The 8,401-nt window shown below is 42.2% G+C and overlaps 1 long non-coding RNA gene across 1 annotated transcript; it reads left to right on the forward strand.

Moving 5' to 3' along the window:
• Positions 1–5,169: 5,169 nt before the first annotated feature.
• On the forward strand, positions 5,170–8,004 carry LOC310780193. Its single transcript, XR_014552911.1, has 3 exons — positions 5,170–5,280; positions 5,690–5,786; positions 6,544–8,004. It is a non-coding gene; the product is annotated as an uncharacterized lncRNA (long non-coding RNA).
• Positions 8,005–8,401: the final 397 nt, after the last annotated feature.

Raw genomic sequence — 8,401 nt, forward strand, 5'->3', positions numbered from 1 at the left:
ATCTGTTAATTTCCCTCCAATTCTTTTTAACACACTCCGCAGTTGCACCAGTCGCACGGCACTGCTGTCCCGTGCTGAGTGAAGGCCATTGAGGTCTGAGGTAAGGACAAAACATTTTTACATACTGGTAACGTTTTTCTTCAAAACTGGCCGTTCATTTTAGGTTAAAACAACTCGGCCAGACAGACGACAGCTAACGTAATGGGCTCAGTCAGCTCAGAATAGACGACAGCTAACGTTAGCATCTAGCTAGCTAACGTAGCATATGTCAGGCCTGTCATGTATTAAAATGCAGTTTTCTTGTCTCAGCGAGCAACAACGCCTGGATGGCGACATGGCGCATGTTATATATATTGTCTGCATTGCGTGCCAAATGTTAAAAAACAACTGCTATGGTTTGGTTTAGGGCATCTAACGTTTACTGCATGCTAGCCCCAGCTGCACAGAATAACTTGGTTTGAAGTAGCTAGGCTATCACGTTAGCTTAACCTAGCGTTACATGGTTTGGTTGAAGGGCTTTGAAGGAAATAAGACGAGCACTCGTGGTTGAGGTCATGGTATTGTTATCACAGTTCGCTAGCGTTAGTTAGCTTAATGTTAGTTGTGTGGGAATTGCTGTTAGCTAGCTGTTAGCTAACGTAAGCTATGCAGCATGTAGTAAGCCTGCCATTCATAGATACAATGCTTTTTTCTTCCTCCGTGAGCAACAGTAGTCTATTAGTGCAACGTTAGCTGAGGTCTGCATTGCATGCTGCTAACAGTGCATTGTTTGACACAATTGTGCCATGAAAATGCCTCCAGCACACAGAAAATAAAACGTGAGCTAGCTGGCAGCTTCCCATGCTAAGGAAAATATGTGGAAACATAATCTGGCAAGTGCTGTTTGTTACTTTTATTGTTAAGGCCTGACTTTGTCAAAAGTTAGCTTGCTAAAGATTGAATTTTCCTTTTCTCTTGCAGTGCAACCTCTGGATACATTGTGGTAAGTTCTGTTAATATCATAAGGGTTGTGGTTCTAAATCCCCTCTAATGCAGTGTGCTGCCTATAGTGTAAGTGAATGTGTAGCTATACTTGTTTTATTCACTGTAACAGGGTTCCTTGAAGTGCTTTGATTTTGAGGGGGGGGATCAAGTACTGCACCTTGAAAATAGCCTATTTCCAAACCAAGTGCTTGAAAGAGTACTTGAAAGTCTTTAAATGTAATCTTGTAATGTGATGTCTGTATGAACCCTGCTGTAGCTAGCTTTAGCTAAATAATTAGCAGTGGTGCCCATCATATCTATCCCCCTCTGTCTCTATGTGGCCATTTACACCTGGCATTAACATGTGTTTTCTGTGATCAGATGTGATCAGATTGCAATCGGGTAGTGCTTGACCACTTGAAAGTAAGGGTGTAGGCTAAACGTCCCCAAGACAGAGTGAGGATGGATACACACAAGCATCCAGTGTCGGTTCTATCATAGACTGTGCTGTACAGCAACTTTCTTCAAAAATATCTGGATCTCTAATATTTGCCCTATAGTACTTTTGGATACGAATAAGTGTGTGTGTGTGTGTGTGTGTGTGTGCGCGCGCATTAACATTGAAACAATCATTTATGTCCAGTGTCCAATCCGATTTGACAAAAGATAAGCATGTGTGTTTTAATTTTACATGAGTTAATTAGATTAAATAAAATGCATTTGGTTCAACCGCAATTTTTTTTACGTAGGCTATTTTTTTGTTGCCAGATTTCACAATAACACATGTAACCCCGGGTTAAATTGAGGTACAATCTATCTCTAAACTTAACACTAAACAATTATCCCTCTTTGATTAAAACTAGACTCCCCCTCTTGTTAAACTAAATCCCCACTATCATTATGGCCTAATATAATTATATGCCCTGTCCCTTTAATTCGTTCCTGTAAAGCTTGTATGAGAATACAAACATTTCCTCACGCCTGGGGAACAACCAAACGTTGCTCAGCATGGCGTCGTGTGATTGGGTAAAATAGAGAGACTACTCGTCTCTCTTGTTACTATTGGATGGTGGGTGAAGAAGGCGGGACTTGAGAGGCCGGCCGGTCAGTCTGCTGAGGTCTGCGTGAGGAGTGGACGTTCGTCCTGCGCTACGGTAAATAGTAGCTGTTGTCGCTAAAATTATAGCTTGGTGAGTGACTAACAGTCACTTACAGGGTGAAAGCCAGAAGCCTTGTCCTGAGCTCCGGTAAATTGTAGCTGTGTAGCTAACAATATAGTTTAGTCAGTGGCTAACCGTCACGTTAAAGGTTTACAGCAGCGGTGCTTTCTTGTGATCTCCGACGAGGAGCAGCCTCCAGACAGCGCACTGTGCTCGTGGAGGCTTCACACAGTTGCACCTCTGGCTCCGCGGGAACCAGATAGCGCCCCGTGCTACCTGGGCAGCACACGGTGGCACCTCTGGCCACGAGGGAGCTCCACATCACTACCTGGAGGGAGACAGCAGTCTCTTTTCTTTCCCTTGTCCTCCCGTTCCTCCGGAAGTGGAGGTTGAAGCGTGAAGAGGAGTCCTTATTAAGAAGAGGATTCCTTGTTTAAGAAGAGGATTCTGGTAAGCGGCGATGTCAGTGCTGTAGAACTGTGGTGAGCAGTCCAGTGCTGAATCACCTTGAGCGCTCAACTTATCAGGCCTGCACCGGGGGGTTTATTTCTTTATTTGTTTGTGGTACCACTGTTTGTGCTGTTGTTATTTTCTACTTCAGGTAACCTTACTGTATTTTTTATAGACTGTATAAAACATATGGACAAAGCCATACGTCTGTTTTGAAGAGAGGTATTTAATTTGAGTGTTTCAGTGCTCTAGTGGGTTTAGGAGGTATCTACCAGTGCTAGCACCTGGTCAGTGTGATTTTCTTTCCCATGTAATGTGAAAGGCTAATAGCCTATATTTTCTACAGGGTTTGACCAAATGCCTGAAAAATAACAGTCTTGTTACCGTACCATACAACCTTTTTATTTTCCTAGAAGAGAATAAATATTGTCTTGTTTTTGTATATCACAAACCATCTGTGTTGGCGTAATTAATAAATTGGATAAATAGAATAAATACATGTATATTAACACCTTAAGTGCCATAGCCGAAATAATTCGTCTTACATAATCCAACGCTTAAGTGCCAGAGCCGAGTTTACTCGTCTTACATAAACATTTTTTTTTTTTGACGGTGGGACATCAATCAACAACTTTTACATCTTCGAGATCACTATTGGAGCAAGATAATGTGTATAATCTATTTTACCGACCCACTAAGTGTTGACAGTGCTCCCCCAGACGACCGAAATCAAAGAAAAAACTGCCGCGGGACCAAGCCGTTCAAGGAAATGCCGTGGCGATTTTACAGTAATCCATTCAAGACTTGTCTTGCCTGAGAGCGGCCGCGCACCGGCAGCAGCACACAGAGAGCGGAGAGCGATTTGCAAAATAGATCATAGGTGAAACACACTTTGAAACACCTCAGAAAGGCCAGAATCAACATCTGCCCATCGCCCACGCATTCCCCGGCCCATCTTGACTCGCACAAGGAGCGTCCGCACGCAGGCAAGCAGGCAGGCAGGCACACAGGCAGGCAGCAGCAAAAGCGCTTCTGACACGCCCGCTGTACAGCCAGGAGGAAGGAGGAGAAGACACACGGAGGGAGGAGTTTGAATGAGAGGGGTGTTTCCTGTTGTTATGGAGGAAATTACTGTTCAAAACTATTGTTTAGAATGTCTGACGGTCTTACTGATGCCAAAAATGAATGGTTAAAGTGACTGTTTCACAAAAAGCCATTTATCTCTGAATAAATTTCCAGACGCTGAAACCATGCTGTACTCAACGGCTAATATCTACATAACTACTAACTCTGCAAACTAACTCTTTTAGACAGAGAAAGCACACATTCTATTAGTTATTTTTAGATGATTGGTGTTCATGAATTCTTAACAGAAAAGAATCCTCGGCTGTTGTAAAATGAGCCAGAATCGTCAAAAACACCCCTGGCACAACTTACCTACAGGAATGAAAACATGGCTGGCATTCAATGTGTTAAAAGGGGTTAGAAATACAAGGTTAAAAGATTAAAAACAGCAGGTCATTTCATCGTTTAAGCAGTAAATAAATTATTTAAAAACCATACCACAACACTTATATAGGGGGTTGGTCATAGAGAAGGACCCAGGGCGCTTACTCTCATTCAACACCACGGGAAAAGCGCTACACACATAAAGGTCCGCGATACCGTGAAACCGTGGTATTTTTGTCCAAGGTTATCATACCAATATCAAAAACTCATACCGTTGCATCTCTAATTGTGACCACATTGAACACAAGTGTACATGCAATGCATCCTCTCAATCCACATACAACAACAGTCACTGCAGTTTTTCTACTGCTCTATGCTATGGAGCTTACCTGATTTCAATGTGAACACTGGAGATACATTATTACCAGGTGTAAATTAAATCAGGTTAATGTGGTCAAGCACTATCCGATTGCAATCTGATCACAGAAAATACGCCAGGCGTCAATGGCCTCTATCCCTGTCTCTGCCTCTCTCTCTCCTCTGTGTCTCTCTTTCCTCTCTCTCTCTCTGCCTGTGTCTCCCGTCGTCTCCTGAAGCCACTGCCGTCTCCACCACCACCCCACCCACACACGAAGTGCCGGAGCGGACTGGGACCCTGTCCCCTCTCCCAACAACGGTAGGGTCCTTATTTAGTCCTTACAAAATCAGCACATGGTTCTCATTACATTATTTTGAAAGTTCTGCCCGGCCCTCAAATTTAAGAGAATTGGGTCTGGAAATTCCTTGCAAAGTCTTTGAATTTGATTTTTAGGAGGTATGAGAACCCTGCAAATGTGACTAAAAAACAACAACATTCAAATAGGCTCTGCAAATATAGTGCAGATGTTCTCAGCATAGTGGTATACAAAGAAGCAAGGATATTAATTTAAATACACAAATACTATATAATATTATTTAGTAAAAAAAATAGATTTGGAATAAATACATTTATCTATTTATTTTTTATATTTTTTTATATTTATTTTTTTGCTACTTTGACTCTGATGCGCTGCAGTCTGATCTCAGAAAAAAAATGCATGTTAGTGTCAGGTGATAATGACCTCTATCCCTGTCTCCTTCTCTGCCTCTCTACTGTCTTTCCCTCTGCCTCTGTCTCTCCTGTCGTCTCCTGAAGCCACTGCTGCCTCCACCAGCACCACCCCACCCCTTCCCCATGAAACGGCGGAGCAGCCTGGGACCCGTGATCTCTGCAACAACGGTATGCTAATGTTTTCAAGCACACTATCGGATTGCAATCTGATCACAGACAATGCATGTTAGTACCATCATTTGATGATATAAGTTGAAAAACTTAAATGGATAGGCCACTTTTTGGGGAGTTTAGCGAATTTTCCATATCGCCCCCAATAAACATCGATATACACGTCTTCACAGCAACTGTCCGTGCAGTTTGGAGGGTCGGGGTGTGCAGTAGTTAAATGGACAGCACTAAAACAGGACCAAGCGGATCACGGCTCAAAGTCAACAAAACACAGTGCCTAAAATATAGTGTAAAATAAATATTCTGGTCAAGAGGTCTGTCTTTTTGTTTTGTTTTGTTTGTTAACTTAAGTTATTTAATTTAATTTACCTTGAAGTAAATTTGTATTTTGTTGTTGTTCCAACAGACCAAGTGCAAGCTGTGTTCCCAAACACCAGTGAGGTTCTAATCAGACAGTGCATGGCCCAGAAGTTGAAGGATGTGAGGCAGTGCGACAAAGAACAGTAAGTTTCTCTAGTTTTCTCTATCACTGAAAGTGGGTGTAAAACGTATAGAATGTAACCTGACCTTAATTCATGCTTATATTATATTGATATATCTTAATTAAAATTGGCGGTGTCTGTCACGATTGTGATGTCATCAGTGATGTGATAAACATTTTCCTGCCTGAGGCTAAACTCGTGGGCGTTCTGAGCATGAAGGGGTGGAGGGGATGTGCCACAAGGCATCATCCTCTCTGCCGAAAAGCCATTAGAAGAAGGCTAACCTTGCATCTCCAGGCTCTCTCTGAAAGGAGAAGAGCCGATCTGTGCTCAATTAGTGTTCTGGTCTGATATCTGGTGTATCTCTCTGCCTGTATCGCTCTTTTTTCCCCTGCAGTGTTAGGGTTGTATTCGTTTCATAATAGAGCTGTAATTGTAGTCGGGGCGTAGGGGCACAGATTCTGTTGTAGCATTTTCTGTTGGATTTATTGCATCTCCATCCATTATCCATGGCACATTTTAGAGCATCTGTTTTAGGGCATAGGGTGTTGCCCAAAATTCTGAGAATGTTGCTCTATGCATCATAGATTTTGTGTAAGTTATGGGACCATTTGTGAATATAAAGTCCTGAATCAAATGTTTCAGTTCACAGCCGGACTACACTAGGTTTGCCTAGTTTTGGTTGTAATACCCCAGTATGTTTGTGAAATTGCCTTGATTATTCTAATGATATTAAAATTTTCACAGGGCTATTCTAATGATATTTAAATTTTCACAGGGGAACCAACAAGATCAGAAGACTTGTCAGCGGCAGAGAAGGTGTTCCTGAAAGGGACATGACACCCCCAAGTTCTGAAGTCTCACAGGAAGCTGTCCCTGAAAGGGACATGACAGCCCCAAGTTCTGAAGGCTCACAAGAAGCTCACATGACACCCTAGCATAGTTATTACAAAGGGATAGGCCACTTTTTGGGGAGTTTAGCTCGATTGCCATATCCCCCCAATATACACTGTCTTTACAGTCACTCTCGATGCAGTATGGAGAGAGGGGTCATATTTAGCGATAGAACGGTACTGCCGTTCAAAGGCAACAAAACAAAGTGCCAAAAAGCTCTATGTACATCTTGTGACTCGGGTACTAATCCAAAATGCAGAAAAACAATTTTTTGAGGTAAATAAATATTTAGTAAACATCGCTGCCGGGTGTACAGCGCATGTGCAAATAACGCATGCGTGGAAGCGCTGTCCACAGACAAACAAGGAAGTGACCCGGTATGGATTTACTATGGAAATAATGTTTCATGCAACTATGGATTATTATTTCATAGCATGGTGAATAAACTAGTCACAACATGTACACATGTGCATAGAGCTTTAGGCGCTGTGTTTTGTTGCCTTTGAACGGTAGTGCCGCCTCCACTGTTGTATCGCTAAATATGACCCCTCTCTCCATACTGCATCGAGAGTGACCGTAAAGACAGTGTATATTTAGGGTAAGTGGGGACAAAATGGCAATCGAGCTAAACTCCCCAAAAAGTGGCTGTTGCCATCTTTATTTTTCATCCATCAGAGCTGCAGCTTCACCTGCAATTGTTCCATGATCACTGTACATGTACATGCAATCTGTCAATCACTCCCTTTGATTTTGGTCTCCCGTTTGGAGTTGAAGTGGTGGCTGTTGCCATCTTTATTTTTCATCCTTGGGGGGTTTCCCAAAGCTGCAGCTCCGCCTGCTATTGTTCATGATCACTGTACATGCGATCTGTCAAGTCACTCCCTTTGATTTTGGTCTCCCGTTTGGAGTTGAAGTGGTGGCTGTTGCCATCTTTATTTTTCATCCATCAGAGCTGCAGCTTCACCTGCAATTGTTCCATGATCACTGTACATGTACATGCAATCTGTCAATCACTCCCTTTGATTTTGGTCTCCCGTTTGGAGTTGAAGTGGTGGCTGTTGCCATCTTTATTTTTCATCCATCAGAGCTGCAGCTTCACCTGCAATTGTTCCATGATCACTGTACATGTACATGCAATCTGTCAATCACTCCCTTTGATTTTGGTCTCCCGTTTGGAGTTGAAGTGGTGGCTGTTGCCATCTTTATTTTTCATCCATCAGAGCTGCAGCTTCACCTGCAATTGTTCCGTGATCACTGTACATGCGATCTGTCAATCACTCCCTTTTCTAGAGATGTATGATAAATGCAGTTATGAAAAGGTGAAGTTTTGTTAATAAATAAGATAATTTTATTCTTGTACATGTGTTGTGTGTTGCAAATAACCTACTGGTATGTGTCAAATTGTATGTAATCTGAAATTATGTGGAAAATGTGTCAAAGAAGGGATCATTCACATGTGGTTGTCTACTAATACATGTGAATGTTCCCACATGTGATCTTAGGACATGTGAATTTGTTGTTCATGTTATTCCATCCACATGGGAATATTCCCACATGTAATGTTGAAACCATGTGTGATTCTATGTTTTCCACATGTGGTTTTGGAGAAATGTGTTTTGGTTTTTCACATGTTATTCCAATTGGCATGTAACACATGTCCCAACAATCACATGTGGTTCAAGATCACATGTTGGAAGGTTCATGTGTTTCAACCACATGTGAATATTCCCACATGTGATCTT

Source organism: Poromitra crassiceps (assembly GCF_964638095.1).
Source record: "Poromitra crassiceps genome assembly, chromosome: 7".
Taxonomy (NCBI): domain Eukaryota; kingdom Metazoa; phylum Chordata; class Actinopteri; order Beryciformes; family Melamphaidae; genus Poromitra; species Poromitra crassiceps.